We start from the raw sequence: 15,283 nt of genomic DNA on the forward strand, positions 1-15,283 counted from the left end.
TCATACTTTAGGGCTGCTCTGGCTTTCAGAAGCTAGAGCTCTTAATACCAATCCCATAGTAATACAAATACTTGCAGATGGCATAGCACAGCCCTGCTGAAGAAAGAGGCTCACTGCTTTTTTCTTGCTAAGCTTTAACCTGCACTTGTTCCATACCCTGGTTTGGTGTGTGGCTACTCAAATTCTTGTGGCAGTATAAAGGAACATGCTCGTCCTTTTGGAGGTGCCAGGGTGGAGGAGCTGTATGTACCAAAACAGATTTCGAGTCACAGTGGGAGCAGTAGTCGCAACAGGCAGGTGCTGACAACATGGAATAGGGATCGGGTGTGGTTGGAGCAGGACATGTAGTGGTTGTCCAGGCAAGAATGCTTAAATGAAAACGTACATGGGTTAGTGTGATGATATGCTGAAAGCATAGTGTAGACAACAGAAACAAGATCTGCAGACTAGGAAAGGCACAATTGTGCCTTCCTCTGTAAGGAACATTTTAGTCCACCGAACCTGGCAGAAAATCCCAATTTTGCAAGGTTTGAACTTACCTGACCCCATTTTATGTTAGGCAAGAACTGCCATACAGCCTGAACTGCCTAAAAAATGGTAGGGGGTAACTGAATACAAACTTTTTTCCTGCGGACATCAAGGTAACTGGAGGAAATAGAAAGTTTCTGGTGAACTCAGGCAAAAGGCTGTATCAACCTTCTTGTACTTTCTCAAGCGTTGTATTAGTGTGAAATTCCATAGATAGAGCTGCAATTTCTGATTATGTGAATGTGGCTAGGAAGCCATGCTTACAGCATCTCTCCAAGAATTAGCTTTGACTGGCAGAAAGAGTACAGAACAGGTTGCAGGAGCTCTATGATCAAGCTGAAAATATTCAGAGAATGTAGCTGTGGCATCACATGTTTGAGAGGAAAAACTATTGAGGGACCAGAAATATAGGAAGCCAATATAATTATTGTTTCCATGTTCACTGATGTCTCACTTGGTAAAACCAGAAACAGCAGCATTAAGGAATGCAGTGTATCTTTCATGCAAGTTGCTTTTCACTACAGTGAAATTTCAGTATCCAAAATGACATTTGTGGAAAAGTTCTTCCACTGAATTTGCTGTTCTCATTATTCTTTTTCATTGTTGCTTATAAGCTGAGGGCTAACCAGTAATTCTCAAAATGTCTTGTTTTTCTGAAACCAGTTTGCTTTATGAAGCACATGCCTAAAAGTGGATGCCCACCAGTTTTGCTTGAATTTTGGGGTAGCAATAAATGCCTAACATATTTAAAAATTTGCAGTTTTTGTAGGGGTTGGGTGAAATAAAATGCATTGTAACATAGACATAGAAGAGAAATTGCTTTAAGGAATATTCCAATGCAGTTCACTAACCATTAAGTATCATTCTACTTTCGTGAGCTTAAATCTCCATTGACATGAACCTTTTATATCCTGCAGTGTAAGTTGTAATACTTGGATAACTAATAGAGCAGCTTTTCATTAGACCTGAGAAAGTGTGGAATTGCTCATGATCTTTGAGCAATTGAGTCTCCATTTTGTGGTATTGAAAATGTTCTGTGTTTTAATACACAAATATACTTGCATGTACTTGAATGTGCATTCCTGAACTTGATTTTAGCCATTACTGGTTACAAAGAAAAAGTGGTTTTGAGACCAGAAGTTTTCAGGTCTATTTTCTCTGTAGTAGTATATGTTTTTTCCTGCACCTGTTTTATCTGTGGCCCTGAATGTGAGTTTATTAGGATGGGAATTAGAACTAATGACAATAAATAAGATGAGACAATGAGCAAGTAATAAAGGGGCATTGCAAAAATCACAGAGGCAGGTATAACAAAAACAAGTCCCAAACTCTTCTATATGTACAATCAGGTGCCAAATTCAACAAATGCTTATGGAAATTATGTATACTGAAATTATGGCATGTTTAACTGGAGCGTGATAAAACAAAATTGTCAAACATTCTGTTTATTTAAAAAACGTACTTGAGGCTATCCTGAAACTAATAATATTTTTATGCCAAAATGGGCTGAAAAAAAATATACAGTTTTTTTTGCTTAGAACTTCTAGGTTGGTACCACACTCTGACTGATGATTGTGTGATTGGGGTGGCCTCTGAGATGCCTTGCAGTCTCAGTTAAGCATCTCCTCTGCCCAAAAGAGATTTCAGCTCCTACCGTCTGTGAAGGCCTACTGCCAGGATGTGCTGGGGGACCCAGCTTCCCATGCTGTTGTGGTTCCAGTGTGCCCAACAGCAGCCGCTGAGGATGGCCCAGTGGCCATCTGCTATGCAGGATGGGCCTCAGGGATGAGCAGTCCAAACCTGTCCTGCCAAGTGCTTTCATTTTTGTCATGTTTACTAAGTTTTATCCACTAGCTGTACTATAGCAATTGTTTTAGTGCTCTAACTTAGGAGGAAGGTAACCTAGCTTCAACAAGGTAAATCACCTTTAACAATAAGATAAATAACCTTTAAGGGTTAAGTAACTCACCTGAGATAAAATTATTCTGTATTATTCCGAAGATGTGGATACTAGTCCATATATGTGCAGTAACCAAAGAACAGTTGCACTACTAAGTTGTGCCTTGCTGCTTGTGTTTAGACTCGTAGCTTCTGGGGACAGTGAGGCAGTCTGAGGTGTTTCTCTCCTCAGTTAATAGAGGTTGGCTTTTTATCTTAAACGTGCCATGGAGCTAAAAGGTTGCCCTAAGGCAGCAGGGTAGGAGTACATTAGATGAGGAACAGAAACTTGTTTCTGTATGACTCTTTGGCTTGCACCCAGGATCTTTGAGCAGCACCCAAGACTGTACTTAGATTTGTGTTTTCAGGTTTGTAATGTGGGTCAGGGATGCAGGAGGCAAAAGCTGGAGATGGTGAAATGTGTGGTGGGAGGCATGAGGGCATGGAGAGTTGGATCCTAGTAGAACATTAGTCATGTACAACTGGTGAATGAAGGAAACAGAAAAATTTAGAGACAGAGATGAAAAGATAGCATGTGAGAAGTACATGGCATGTGAGAATTATTCTTTAGAACTAATTGTGATAAGTAATTCCCCGGTCTGTGTCCTTTTCTGCAGGGTTGCTGCTTGCCCAGCAGGCTCCTGTGATGTACTGTGACATGGGGCTGTTCTTCCTCATGAGCAGAACTTTGCACTTTTCCTTTATGAACTTCTTGAAGTTCCTGCTTTCCTAGTCCTTGAATTTATTAACCTCCCTGTGTATTGAATTATGACTTGGTACCTGTTGTAGCCATCATTTCCCTAAAACTGACACTGTTAGCCTTCTAGTCATCAGGGACCTCCTCTGATTAGTGCAGTTTTTCACAGGTGATAGGCAGTAGCTTCACAGTCATGTTGCCTGCCTATGAGACATCTGAACCAGCTCCTCAGATTTGGGTATGTCCAAACTGTAAGCAGGTCCTGGCCTATGGCTTCCCTGCCGCTGGTTGCCCCTCCTTTTTGCAGAATGTACTATATACAGAAGTCCAGGAGTAGGCTTTTCATATGAAGTCAAAGGCAAAAAGGCATTCAGCCTTTCCAGTGCTGTTCAATAGCATCACATCCACGTTTTCACTGAGCTTCCTTTTGCAGGCTCAAGGATCTCTAGAATACCTCCTTTTGACCCAAACCATGCAGTTATGCTTCTGTTTCATTGTCTCTTCTTGCTTCCATTCCTTGTACACTCACTTCTTGCATTTTAGTCATCAGCAAACTTCTTACTAAGCTAGCTGACACTTTTTACCTCTTTCTGAGGTTGTGAACTGTTTTGCCTGTTAAAAATATCTTACAAATAACATCTTCTCTAGTCTTTTTCTCAGAAATGGATGGATTGGAAAAGAAAAAATAAGCTGAAAGAGAATACTTCAGTATATGCAATCTGTTTGACAAAATCATAATCAAATGCAAAACTTGTTAGAAGAATCTACGGTCTTTCGCAATAAATGTTTTCTTGCTATTGATAAACAGAAATATTTTTTCTTGATCAATGTTTCTTCATTAATCTCTTCTCTCCCCACTCTCTGTAGGGAACTGTGTACCATGTAACCAGACAGCAATAAACGTTCAGCTGCAGACCACTGACAGGAGTCTATGGACCACCAGTTTCGAGAGCCTCTGCTTTAAACCTCTAAATGATTCAACATTTGTGTAAGTCAGACACATTCTAGTATCAGAAACATTCTAGTATTATGTAGCTAAATAATTTTATAGCCATTTTGTTGTAATGCTAAGAGGTTCAGACACTGTGTGAACAGTTTACTAATGCCACTTCTCTCTAATAATTAGGTGATAAAAATGGATAGTCTATGTGAACTATAAATATGTCCTTAAAAATGTGCATGAAAATCTATGCGCTGTTTACAGCCTGTTAAAGAAATTCTTGACACAGGAACACACGACTGTCTTCTGTAGGTGTTGTAGTGATTACAAGGTTTGGGTCTTTTTAAATTTTTCTTTTTTTTTATGAAATTGGCTTAAAATAATAACACCTCCCCCTTCCACCCTCCCCCCCCAAAAAAAAAGAGCTCTGGTCTCATATTGTTGGTTTTTAAAGCAAAGCTCACCTATTCTTGTACAATAATCAAAACGACATGTAGAAAATACTATGTTTTCAAGCACTCAGAAAATGTTGTATTATCCTTGTCTTTCAGACAAATATTAATATTTGTATGTTTAGTTCCTCAGCTGCTTTGTCTTTTGTTTTACTTTAGAATGGGAAATATTATGTAAATACTTAAGTATTACAATGAGAGGCAATTTGGTTAACATAAGTTGAAGCATTTTATGAATGAAAACTGAAGCAAAAGCTATAGAGAAATCACTTAAGTCACTGCTGAGATGCATCCACCTCTGGTAATGCATAAAAGCTAATTAACAGTGTAGTGAACTGGAGGCAGGTTTTAGGTGTGGAAGCACAAAAAAAAGTACAATGTCTTTCAGTTTACTGAGTAAGGATATGCGAATACCTACAAAAGTCCATAAGCGACCTTGACAACAAGGAAGAAGAGTCTGTCTGGAGATGTTCTTTGGGCTGCACTGCCTGCAGAAGTAATAGGATAAAAGAACAGGCAATCAGGTTGTGATGTAAAAGGCTAAGGTCTTTTCCATGCTAATGTCTGGCAGCTATTGGGGCTGCATCTATATAGTCCCTAAATGCAGATAAGAAAACGTTTTTACTGATTGAGCACACTCTGGTATATGACCAGCTAACATAAATTGTCATTTTCTGTTGTATATATAGCATCTGTAAGTGGAGAATAGCAAAGCCACTGCATACTGAATCCCAAGCTTGGATATACTTCAAGGCAAGGAATTGATTCATGTGTTTAAAGCTAAGCTGTAAACTGCTGCTCAGAACATTTTGAGAACAGTCCTGCTCTCACAAAGAGGTGGACTTCATACTGTTAATAAGGCCTTTTAGACTGTATGTCTTGTTACGAGATAATAGTTTCCTACTGTCAGCTCTGGCTAATAGGCTCAAAACAAGTTTTCACCTAACACATCTATTTGCATAGACCTTGTTGTTTTCATTCTGGTTTTGCTTTGTAGGGGCACTTGTGCATAGAGTGCTTTGTGGGAAAATAAGTGCTCTGTCTGTGCCTGCTCCTGCTAGCTGAATTTTCCTCTCCTGAATTTTCTTATGGATTTGGTGAACAGTAACAGGCTACTACTGATGTGATTAAGGACAACTAAAATGTAGAATCATAGAATCATAGAACACTTAGGGTTGGAAAGGACTTTAAGATCATCTAGTTCCAACCCCCCTACCATGAGCAGGGACACCTCACACTAAACCATATCACCCAAGGCTCTGTCCAACCTGGCCTTGAACACCGCCGGGGATGAAGCATTCACAACCTCCCTGGGCAACCCATTCCAGTGCCTCACCACCCTAACAGGAAAGAATTTATTCCTTATATTGAATCCAAACTTCCCCTGTTTTAACCCGTTACCCCTGGTCCTATCACTACAGTGCCTAATGAAGAGTCCCTCCCCAGCATCACTATAGGCCCCCTTCAGATACTGGAAAGCTGCTATGAGGTCTCCACGCAGACTTCTCTTCTCCAGGCTGAACAGCCCCAACTTTCTCAGCCTGTCTTCATACGGGAGGTGCTCCAGTCCCCTGATCACCCTTGTGGCCCTCCTCTGGACTTGTTCCAACAGATCCATGTCCTTTTTATGTTGAGGACACCAGAACTGCACACAATACTCCAAGTGAGTTCTCACGAGAGCAGAGTAGAGGGGCAGGATCACTTCCTTCGTCCTGTTGGTCACGCTCCTTTTGATGCAGCCCAGGATACAGTTGGCTTTCTGGGCTGCAAGCGCACACTGCTGGCTCATGTTCATTTTCTCATCGACCAGCACACCCAAGTCCTTCTCCACAGGGCTGCTCTGAATCTCTTCTCTGCCCAGCCTGTAGCTGTGCCTGGGATTCCTCCGACCCAGGTGTAGGACCTTGCACTTGGCATGGTTAAACTTCATAAATGTAAGAGAAGCCTTAAATCTACTTTTATTGTATGTCTTTTGCTGTCACTTTCTCACTTCCTAGATTTTGTGGCCCTATTTCTTCTACTCAAATGATAAAATGAAATGCATCTGTCTGCATCTTTACTCAGGTTAAGAATAATTAATGTTTTAACTAATTATTTCCCTTCTATCTATGATCAGTTATTACCAGGAGCTCTCTGTTGATATCCAGAATGAAGGTTTAATAGTGCTACACATTATGTTGAGTGGTATTGGTAAAACTCAGTAATTAGCCTATCAAACTGTGCTGTTGGAAAATAAGATATGGCCTCTCTTCTTGCTTGTTTGAACTGAATGCTTTCTGAATTGAACTACCAGTCATTTGAAGAGTTCACATACAACTCATCAACATTGATGCCCATCACAAATACAAGAATGAAAAAATGCCCCACAAATCTGTTTAGCGAATTTTCATAACCAGCTTTTGATGAGTTGCTGTTTTGATACCTGAGCTCTGCAGCTGAAGGTTCAGCAGAATTCCAGGGCAAAATGAGCTCTGCAGTAACTGGAAACAAAATTGTAATAGATGGATACTTTCACTTAGCCATTGCCCTAGTTTGTGTGAGCTGTAAGTCAGTTGGCAAAGCAAGCCAGAAATATTTTCTTGAAAATGTTTCTATTCATATTAGTGTGGGTATAGATCTTCTACTTACACTGCAGAGAAAACAAAATGAGTGAGAGAGAGGAAGATGGCATGAAAATATCAATTTGAGTTATTGTCACAAGGGAGGATTACACATGGCACCACGTAATGCGTGAGTTAATCATCACAAAATTATTTGGAAGTGAAATGAAAACTTATAGAAAATGACAAGGATGATATTCAAATGCAATAAAGTCTGTCTGAAAGTTGTTTACATTTTAAAAAGTAGTTCTGTAATTTAAGAGTAGGCAAAACTGGTGTGTGAGAATTCAAAGAACTCGGCAGAATTCACCCATCCAGTGAAATTAATTTGAGGCTATTTTTAACGGTAAGGTGTTTATTGATAGTAGTAGGCTTCTCCTTATTGGAGACTACCTGAATTCTGTGCAGCACACCTTAAGAAAGCAGTGCTGCAAACCTGGCTCAGACATGGTGAGTGAGCTTAAGTATCTTTGCACCTTAGATGGTTTCTTCATGGGCATCATTTAGAGAAGTGCTGACAGTACCTAGTGGCTGCACTGTTACTTGGACTCTACAGCAACATGACAGGTTATCATCAAATCTGTGAAACCTAAGATGGACTTTCCCAGGAATTTTCCCCATTGCTTCTGAATGAGAGTATCTTCCCTTTGCCAAGTTCGGCCATTTTACTCAGCAGAAAGGGATCAAGTGGGGCTCCCATGGGAGTTCCCATGATGATCCTAATCTAGAAATAACCATTCAAGACAGAAAAAGAAGGAAGACAAGCTCAATAAAGTAAATCAGATGAGGAAGAAAAACATGAAAGCAAAAGAGACAAGCCAATTAAGAAACTCCAAAGGACCAAAGGGTAAATCTGTTTTCTAGGACAGATGCATTCTTGGAGCCACACTGGTACAGACCTAACCACAATAGATAAGCTAAGGCGTTCCCTGAAACATGACATCTGTTTACAGGATATTTCTGCAGCATGATGATGTCTTATAAAAAGCAGTTGTGTGATCTGTGATATCCAACCTTCCCTGAAAATTGGGGCCTTATTATTCATATGGGTCATGATATGGTTACAAATACAAATCTTAAGTGCTGAGACTTACATATACCCCTGAAATTAATTTGACTGCTGTGTACCAAAATCTAATTTATTTTCTTATCATCTCCCAGCCATTAAATTGCTAAAGCTGAGCTGTATAAATGCTTTAAAGTAAGGCAGCTCCTAGTCACTAAGGAATATTGCAGAAAATTTGCCTTCCAAGCATGGTTATATAAAGCCCACTTATTTTAATTAGACTTTTGCTCTCAAAGTCCCACTCTACCTAAGTGGCATGATCACTGAAACATAGTACAGATCTGTGATAGAAAATGCAATCTATCCACTCCTTTCAGCAGTGACTTCGCCTTTAGTGTTATGTCTCTCAGGCATGTGAGCCCCCAGCAGCTACTTGCAGTGTTGCCTATTATTAGTGCTTACTCAGAATGGGTCTTGTTCTCTATCAGAAATGCAAGAAATGTCTGTGTAAGCACTGCATAGCTTTAATTGTCCTACAGAAGAGTGGTCCTTTGGGAGGAAAGTCAAATAAACAGCAGCCTAAACTGTACTCCAGATATCTGAAAAACAGGAATAAGACCAAACCCAATTATTCACAAGATGATGCTGATGTTAGTCTTTTCTCAGGAAGAAACACCAAACAAAAACAATTTTTTGGAAGCAAGTAAATTCCACCTAATGAGGGGTTTCACTTCTTTCCAGTCTTACTTGCGAACTATTGCTGTATCAAAGTCTTTGGCAAGCATGAGAAAGGTGTCATGATTATATCCATTAATTCCTCTACCCCTGCAGACAGCTGCGTCTTCCTCCTATGGTTTCACTGACATGTGCTGTTGGAGAACATGGAGACTTATTTGGGCAGCACTGAATACAATTTCAGTATACAAGCCAAAAGAAAAAAAAGCCAAATTGTACATTTGTCACATCATAAAAAGATGATTTGTGTATATAGGTGACAACAATCCCTTTCTATTTTTTGACGCACCATTCTTGCACTTCTAACTGAGTAGACCAAATAATTTGTTTCTCTGTAATTGTGTTAAGCCTACAGGAATTTCCTGACAATTGTGCTATGCTTTGTTATGATGATGAATTACTGCGTACATTCCTGCTGTGCTCATTAGTCTTACTCTGCAGCCCTCACCCTGCCTGTGCGCTGAGATAAATTGGACATTGAGCCTAAAGGGCAGTGTCCTCATGAACCATATTGGTTTAAGGTTGCCTGTTTTAAATTTTGCTTTCTGACATCATCTGCTCTCTTGATTCTGTAAATGGAGACATATTTTTTTCTCTCACTGTCTGAGAGACACTGAATACTTTATAGGACATGTTATCCCTTAGTTGAAAAGCAGGAGCTGATTCCAGGAATAAGTGCCTTATAAAAACAATGAAACAACCCTACATATGACATTGAGAAATGTTGTGAAAAGAGGAAAAACAGTCTTGGAGCATAAGGGAAATGTGGGCTCTGTCTGGAGAGAAGAGATATAGCTGATAAAAGCTCAGGATTATATAGATTGGTAGGGGAATTTGAGTAAAGCTGTTTAGAGAAAGAGAATGAGTAAGGTAATAATCAAATGATATAACGCATCGTGAGCATTTGCAGCAGTTTATTTTACTGAGTGGATTGTTTACTTCTCAGAGCAGTCACTGCAGTCAAGCAGGAAAAGAAATCCAGTCAAGCATCTGCTACATGTCTTCTTTCTCTTAGGGAACACTACGTTTTTTGCCAGACATGACATATACACACAAGAGGCATGTTGGGAAGAAGCTTAAAGATATTAGTCATCTGGCAGTATGTAATCTAATAGAATAGCTAACAACCTAATGGATAAATTACACTGGGAAATATACCTTTGTAAACCTGCATCCATAATCACATTAATTATAATCAATTCCTACCAAAGTGTTGTAGTGGAGAAGCTAAGATGACATTAAAAGCACAGTGATCACATGGGTTATAAGATTGTCTGAACATTTTTAGGGAAATGAGTTTAGGGAACTGATTTTTACAGACCATAAGGCGACTGGCTTTTTTTTTTTTTCTTAGATTCTCTTAATAAAGGGCAACTTCTCTTTTTTTGTCAAATACGGACTGTCAAAAGATGAAGTTGTGTTTCTATGTAGAAACAGTGCCTCAGTGCTTCAGGGATCTTTTGTTGACTGATGTCTCACTTTACCAAAATTGTGGTGATTTAGCAGCAAGAGGGTCAGCACCAAAGTGTCTGAATAGATCTAAATGGTAAAGGTTACTAGCAGATGCCATCCAAGTTCCAAGATACTGCAGCACAAGCCAGATCCATCTTGGAGTGTAGTCAAGTTTGTCATCTACTGAGCCTGCACGAAGAAGCTGGGAGGTGTGAATTTTTAGTTCAATACCGTCCTGTGATAATGCATCTAGATGGCTTACAAACCTGAGGTGATATGAAACATGGAGTGAGTTAACTTACGATCATCTAAGTCTGACCGTATAGACATTCCTTAAAAAGACCCTTAAGCCCCAGTATCACTTTCTGTAACCCTTTTGAAACTGATCACTGGTCCTTGCTCTTTGGTTCTGAAGACAGAGTATGCAACACATTCTTGTACTTTTGAGGAACACATTTGAATGAACTTGTGCTATGCTTTTCTCCTTAGTTTCCTCTTGAATTATAAGAAGGAAACCATCATAGGCTACTTCATGTGAGTGCGGCATATGCTGTGGCAGTCACATGGCCTTTCCAGATACAGTTCCTGTTCAGGTTCTTAAATTCCAGAGGTACAGCTGGCAACTGAGATACTTAAGTTTGCTATGTCTACCTGCAGGAGTCTGTTGTGGGTGGAGGCTTGCTCAGTCACCCCCACGCAGGAACTGTTGCCATTTCAGATGCCCTAGAGTATGCAAGGCACCCTGACAAGTCTGGGAGACCTATTGCCAGTGGGAGGACAGGCAGGTTATGCTGCCTCATCTCAAATGGCACTGCTTCCCTCTGTGTGGACAATAGATTGAGCCCTCAGTATCAAAGCCCGTATTAGGGTCAGTAAAGCCTGGGGTTACTGAAGCTGAGCGAGTGATTCAGCTCAGCAGCTACTGATTCCCTAGGTTAGGGTGAACTGAGTCATGCTCTAGATTGTATTGGCTAGATTTCTGCTGATTACAGCAGGTGGATCAACAACTGATGCATGTGTGCATGTCTACATGTAGAGAACTGTGTTTAGATAGCCTAAACACAAAATATTTTGAATGACCAAGAATTCATTTTTAGAATTTAAAGGATAATTGCAGAAGCTTTCTTACAGAACTAAAATAGAACAATCAAAGTACCCAGAAAGCTTAAAGGTCTCATGGGAAAGTATTTGTCCTATGGAAGTTTGCAACAGGAAACAGAGGTATTTACCCTGTATACAAAAATTAATATGTAAGGCAAGCCAACTAATAAATGACCTGTCAGACAGGTTCTCAAAGAGAAACAGTGTATTACCTTTAAATAAGAAGTTTTTAAAATGCTAGAAGACACACTAATGAATGGTGGAATATTGAAAGTAGCTGAACAGGACCTTGATAGCACCACCAGTGGTTTTGACTGCTCTGATACCAATAGCTGTGTGGGGAATGATTTCCCATTCCTCATTAATGAAGTGAAAAGTTGTGCCATTTATTTCAGTAATAGATTTTACAGGGAGTAAGGGGCTGAGCTTTATGTGTTGTTCTGGTGCTACAGGGCTGGACTTGTTGCTCTGAAGTCAGAGGTGTAGTAGCATTCACATGTGCAAAATTTAATTACTCTGATTTATCAAGCAATTATTTTTCCTACTAGTTTAACTTAACTGTGGGAGATCACATCCTTTCTTTGATCATAATGAGTGCGTTTGCTCCAGGACACAATTTGCCATTCACAGATGAATTATTTTTAACAGTGACTGCCTTTATTTTTCATTTTCAAATGAAATTACATTCTCAATTTGTTTGTAAATTTTAGTAGTAAATTTATTAGTGTAAGAGAACAATGAATTCTTTATTGAATGATGATAGAACTTCTGCCAGAAAGTCATTCCCATGCAAACCTTTTTAGACAACGTTATGCCATGTTGGTGGAAAATGAAAATTTTGAGTTTGAACCAGTGGGATGGAGAAGGTAGTTGTCATAAATACCAACACCCAAGACAGAGTCTAAGTCTGTGTTTGATTCATACAAGCTTTTAGTGCAGTTTCAGCGAGGGGACAGTATGTCATCCTGCTATTATTACCTGTGATTAGCACAGTGCTCACTATATTTACTGACAATTCTCACTCCTATTCAGAAGCATCTAACTCTTCCTTGCATCATAGGAAAAACTTTTTTGCACTATCTATGTCTCTGGTTTCTGCTGAGGGATCAGATATTCTTCTGAAAAAATGGTCTGAATGGGGAAGTGACTTGGTTAGGTCACCACTGTCCTGGGCATTAAGACAAACTTTCTTTGAGAGCCTCTAAAAATCCCCATTACTGATAAAAATTCAGCCACAGGATGATTGGGTTTATGTCACAAAATATGACTTGCGTATGACAAAACTCCAGGTTTCTGATAATTTTCCCATGCAAAGGATTAGATTCGCTTAATATGGTTTGATATTGTAAGGTCAGTGTTGGCAATCACTTATGTCTTTGCTGTCTTCTAGGTGATTATGAATGATTTGTTAGACTGTTTGTTCCAGGACTTTTCCAGAACTGAAATTAAGCTGAGTGGTTTTTCTCTCCTCTTCCCTGTCTCCCTTCTCTTTTCTTTTTTTTTTTTTTTTTAATAAATGTAAGAATGGCCTTTTCCCAGTTTTGTGAAGCCTTGTTTATTTTTATAAATATAATCATTTATCATCCCTGAGACAAAAGACTGGTTGAAGGAAAATACCTACAGAGAATTTTCAGTGAAGTGATCTCATCTTAAAACCTCTCATTTACCTATTTTCCCATCTGTTTCTCACTATTCTGGTTTTATTACTCCTCTGTATTTCTGCTGCTAAGTTTTTGACCTCTAAGATCACATTGACATTTTCACTGAAGACAGAAGCAAAGATGTCATTAACACTGTGAACTTCTCAAGATTCCTGTTGAGGAATGGATCAATATTTTTCTTAATCTTCTACTACTAATAATGTAAATATGGTGTATTTTCTCCCAAGTTATGTTTTGCCTTTCTGATTCTTATTCACAGACTCTAGTTGATACTCTAGTTCAGGGTACTTTGTGCCTATGAGTTATCCTTGTTTGTTTGTTTGTTTTGTTTTTAACAGCACTACCAGTTCTCCCCAATTCATTTTCCCCTTTTTACTGACACTATGTAAAATTCTAGCACTTCCACTTTCTAGTGTTTGTTGCAGTCTACTCTCCTAAGCTTTATGATTTACGATGCTTGTGTTCCCCTTTCTAATTGTCTGAAGAAAGTTCTGTCATCTATTTCATGGTCACTTTCAGACAAGTTACTTTGCATCTACACATTCTCAACCAGTTCTTCCAGGCTGGCCAGAAAGACAGCCAGAAGACCTTTTATTTACTTGCTTTCTTCAACCTTTATAGAAACAAAAATGTCTAGGACATTTCAAGAGTCAGCTGCCAATATGTTCTGGCTACCTTCCTTTCCCAGTGGTTGTCTGGATGATGAAAGAGTTCCACCACAAATCTGTGCTCTGCTCTTCATGTTTTTGCTGGTTGCCCAGAAAATGCCTCATCCACCTGATCTTTGTGACAAGACCTAAACCATGACACCATTCTTTTACATTCAACATTTTATCAAGTTTTTATTCCTCCATCTCATGGGATTCTGAAGAATATCAGTATGCCCTGGATACACAGAAAAACATCTCCTTTGTTATACTTTTCAGTAAGAGCTGAACAAGATATAGACTTATGTCTGCTAAACAGTTAAATTGGGCAATATTGCAGCATTCAAATGCTGATACCTTCAGAGTCAAATTATCTGTTGGTATAACTCCAATGACTTCAATACATTTTCTCCATCAGAGAATGACCTATGCCTTCCCTTGAAAAGGAGGAAAAATATTCAAGTCTTTTCTTAAATCTGAAATTTTGATTTGAATTTAAGAACTCACAAAACATTTGTGACATCTTTTGTGACCCATGTAATCGTTACTTTAAATGTTATAAGCAGGATAGCTCATAGACCATAAATAGTAGTACTTCAGAGGAAAAAATATAGCAACCAATATTATAAGACCAAAGAGAAAACCCAGAAAGAAGAGAATCAGTTATCAGATCTTGTGGGTACTACATTAAAAGGCAATGAATAGTTCCCTTTATAAGATTAGTTCAGATTTTAATAATAAGTTCTTCCGTACACTTGCAGTATCTCTTTACATCACTAGCATAGATGTTCAAACAATGTATTCTTTCAAAAAAAAAGAATGGGCAAAAAAATTGTAATATTATTGACTTCCTTAAACCTAGCTCATATGATGGATTTATGAAATAGAAATAATATAGAAATTCCTTAGACTGTGACAGGAAATACAAATCATGTGAATGGAAAGGAAGTTGCACTGAAATAAAGACAGTACAGAAGATAATGAGTTCGCTACAGAAGGGTTTTCTGTTAAGTCCTTCCTGTAATTCTGTTTTCAGTGGAGCACCTGACAAGACACAGGAGAAGATGTACTGGATACATCACTTTTTTGTTCACTAGTAGCTGAAGATGTATTCAGATTGTAAGGAAACTGAATGCAGTGAGGGCTGGAAGGACCCTTGAGTGACTGTTTCCTGGTTAGTACAAAAACAAAAAAAAACAAGCAAAACCTTCATAACTGAATTACTGGTACTATAGTTCTGAGTTAATGTGTTTAGCTAAGGATGAAGATTATCCAGCCGCAGTGATTAGAGGCATTATATCTACAAAGATCAAATATGTCTTCTGGATCTCAAATGTGAGCAGGAAAGTTCCACTAAATTCTGCAAAAGTGAGTTTGGTTCTATAGTACCTTTATACTGTTTGAAATTAATTTTATTGAAAAGCGGGCCTGGTGCCTATGGAAAATTTTTTAGGGTTGAGAGTGAGCTCTTGTCTGAAAGTCTTGGGAACCATTGTTTTATCAGGAAAGAATGACCTAGGGAATAG

At 38.9% G+C, this 15,283-nt stretch overlaps 1 protein-coding gene across 2 annotated transcripts in view; it reads left to right on the top strand.

The window, feature by feature from the left end:
- TUNAR (TCL1 upstream neural differentiation-associated RNA) overlaps positions 1-15,283 on the top strand; it is a 134,111-nt gene that overhangs the window by 69,100 nt on the left and 49,728 nt on the right. For both annotated transcript variants that reach the window (XM_061348895.1, XM_061348900.1), the window contains exon 2: positions 4,031-4,151. The gene's annotated coding sequence lies outside the window, so the exon portion shown is untranslated. The remainder of the gene's footprint in view (positions 1-4,030; positions 4,152-15,283) is intronic.

This window comes from Neopsephotus bourkii, unplaced genomic scaffold, assembly GCF_033783945.1.
Source record: "Neopsephotus bourkii isolate Nb327-2 ecotype Australia unplaced genomic scaffold, CSIRO-AGI_Nbou_v1 NB_372, whole genome shotgun sequence".
Classification (NCBI taxonomy): Eukaryota; Metazoa; Chordata; class Aves; order Psittaciformes; family Psittacidae; genus Neopsephotus; species Neopsephotus bourkii.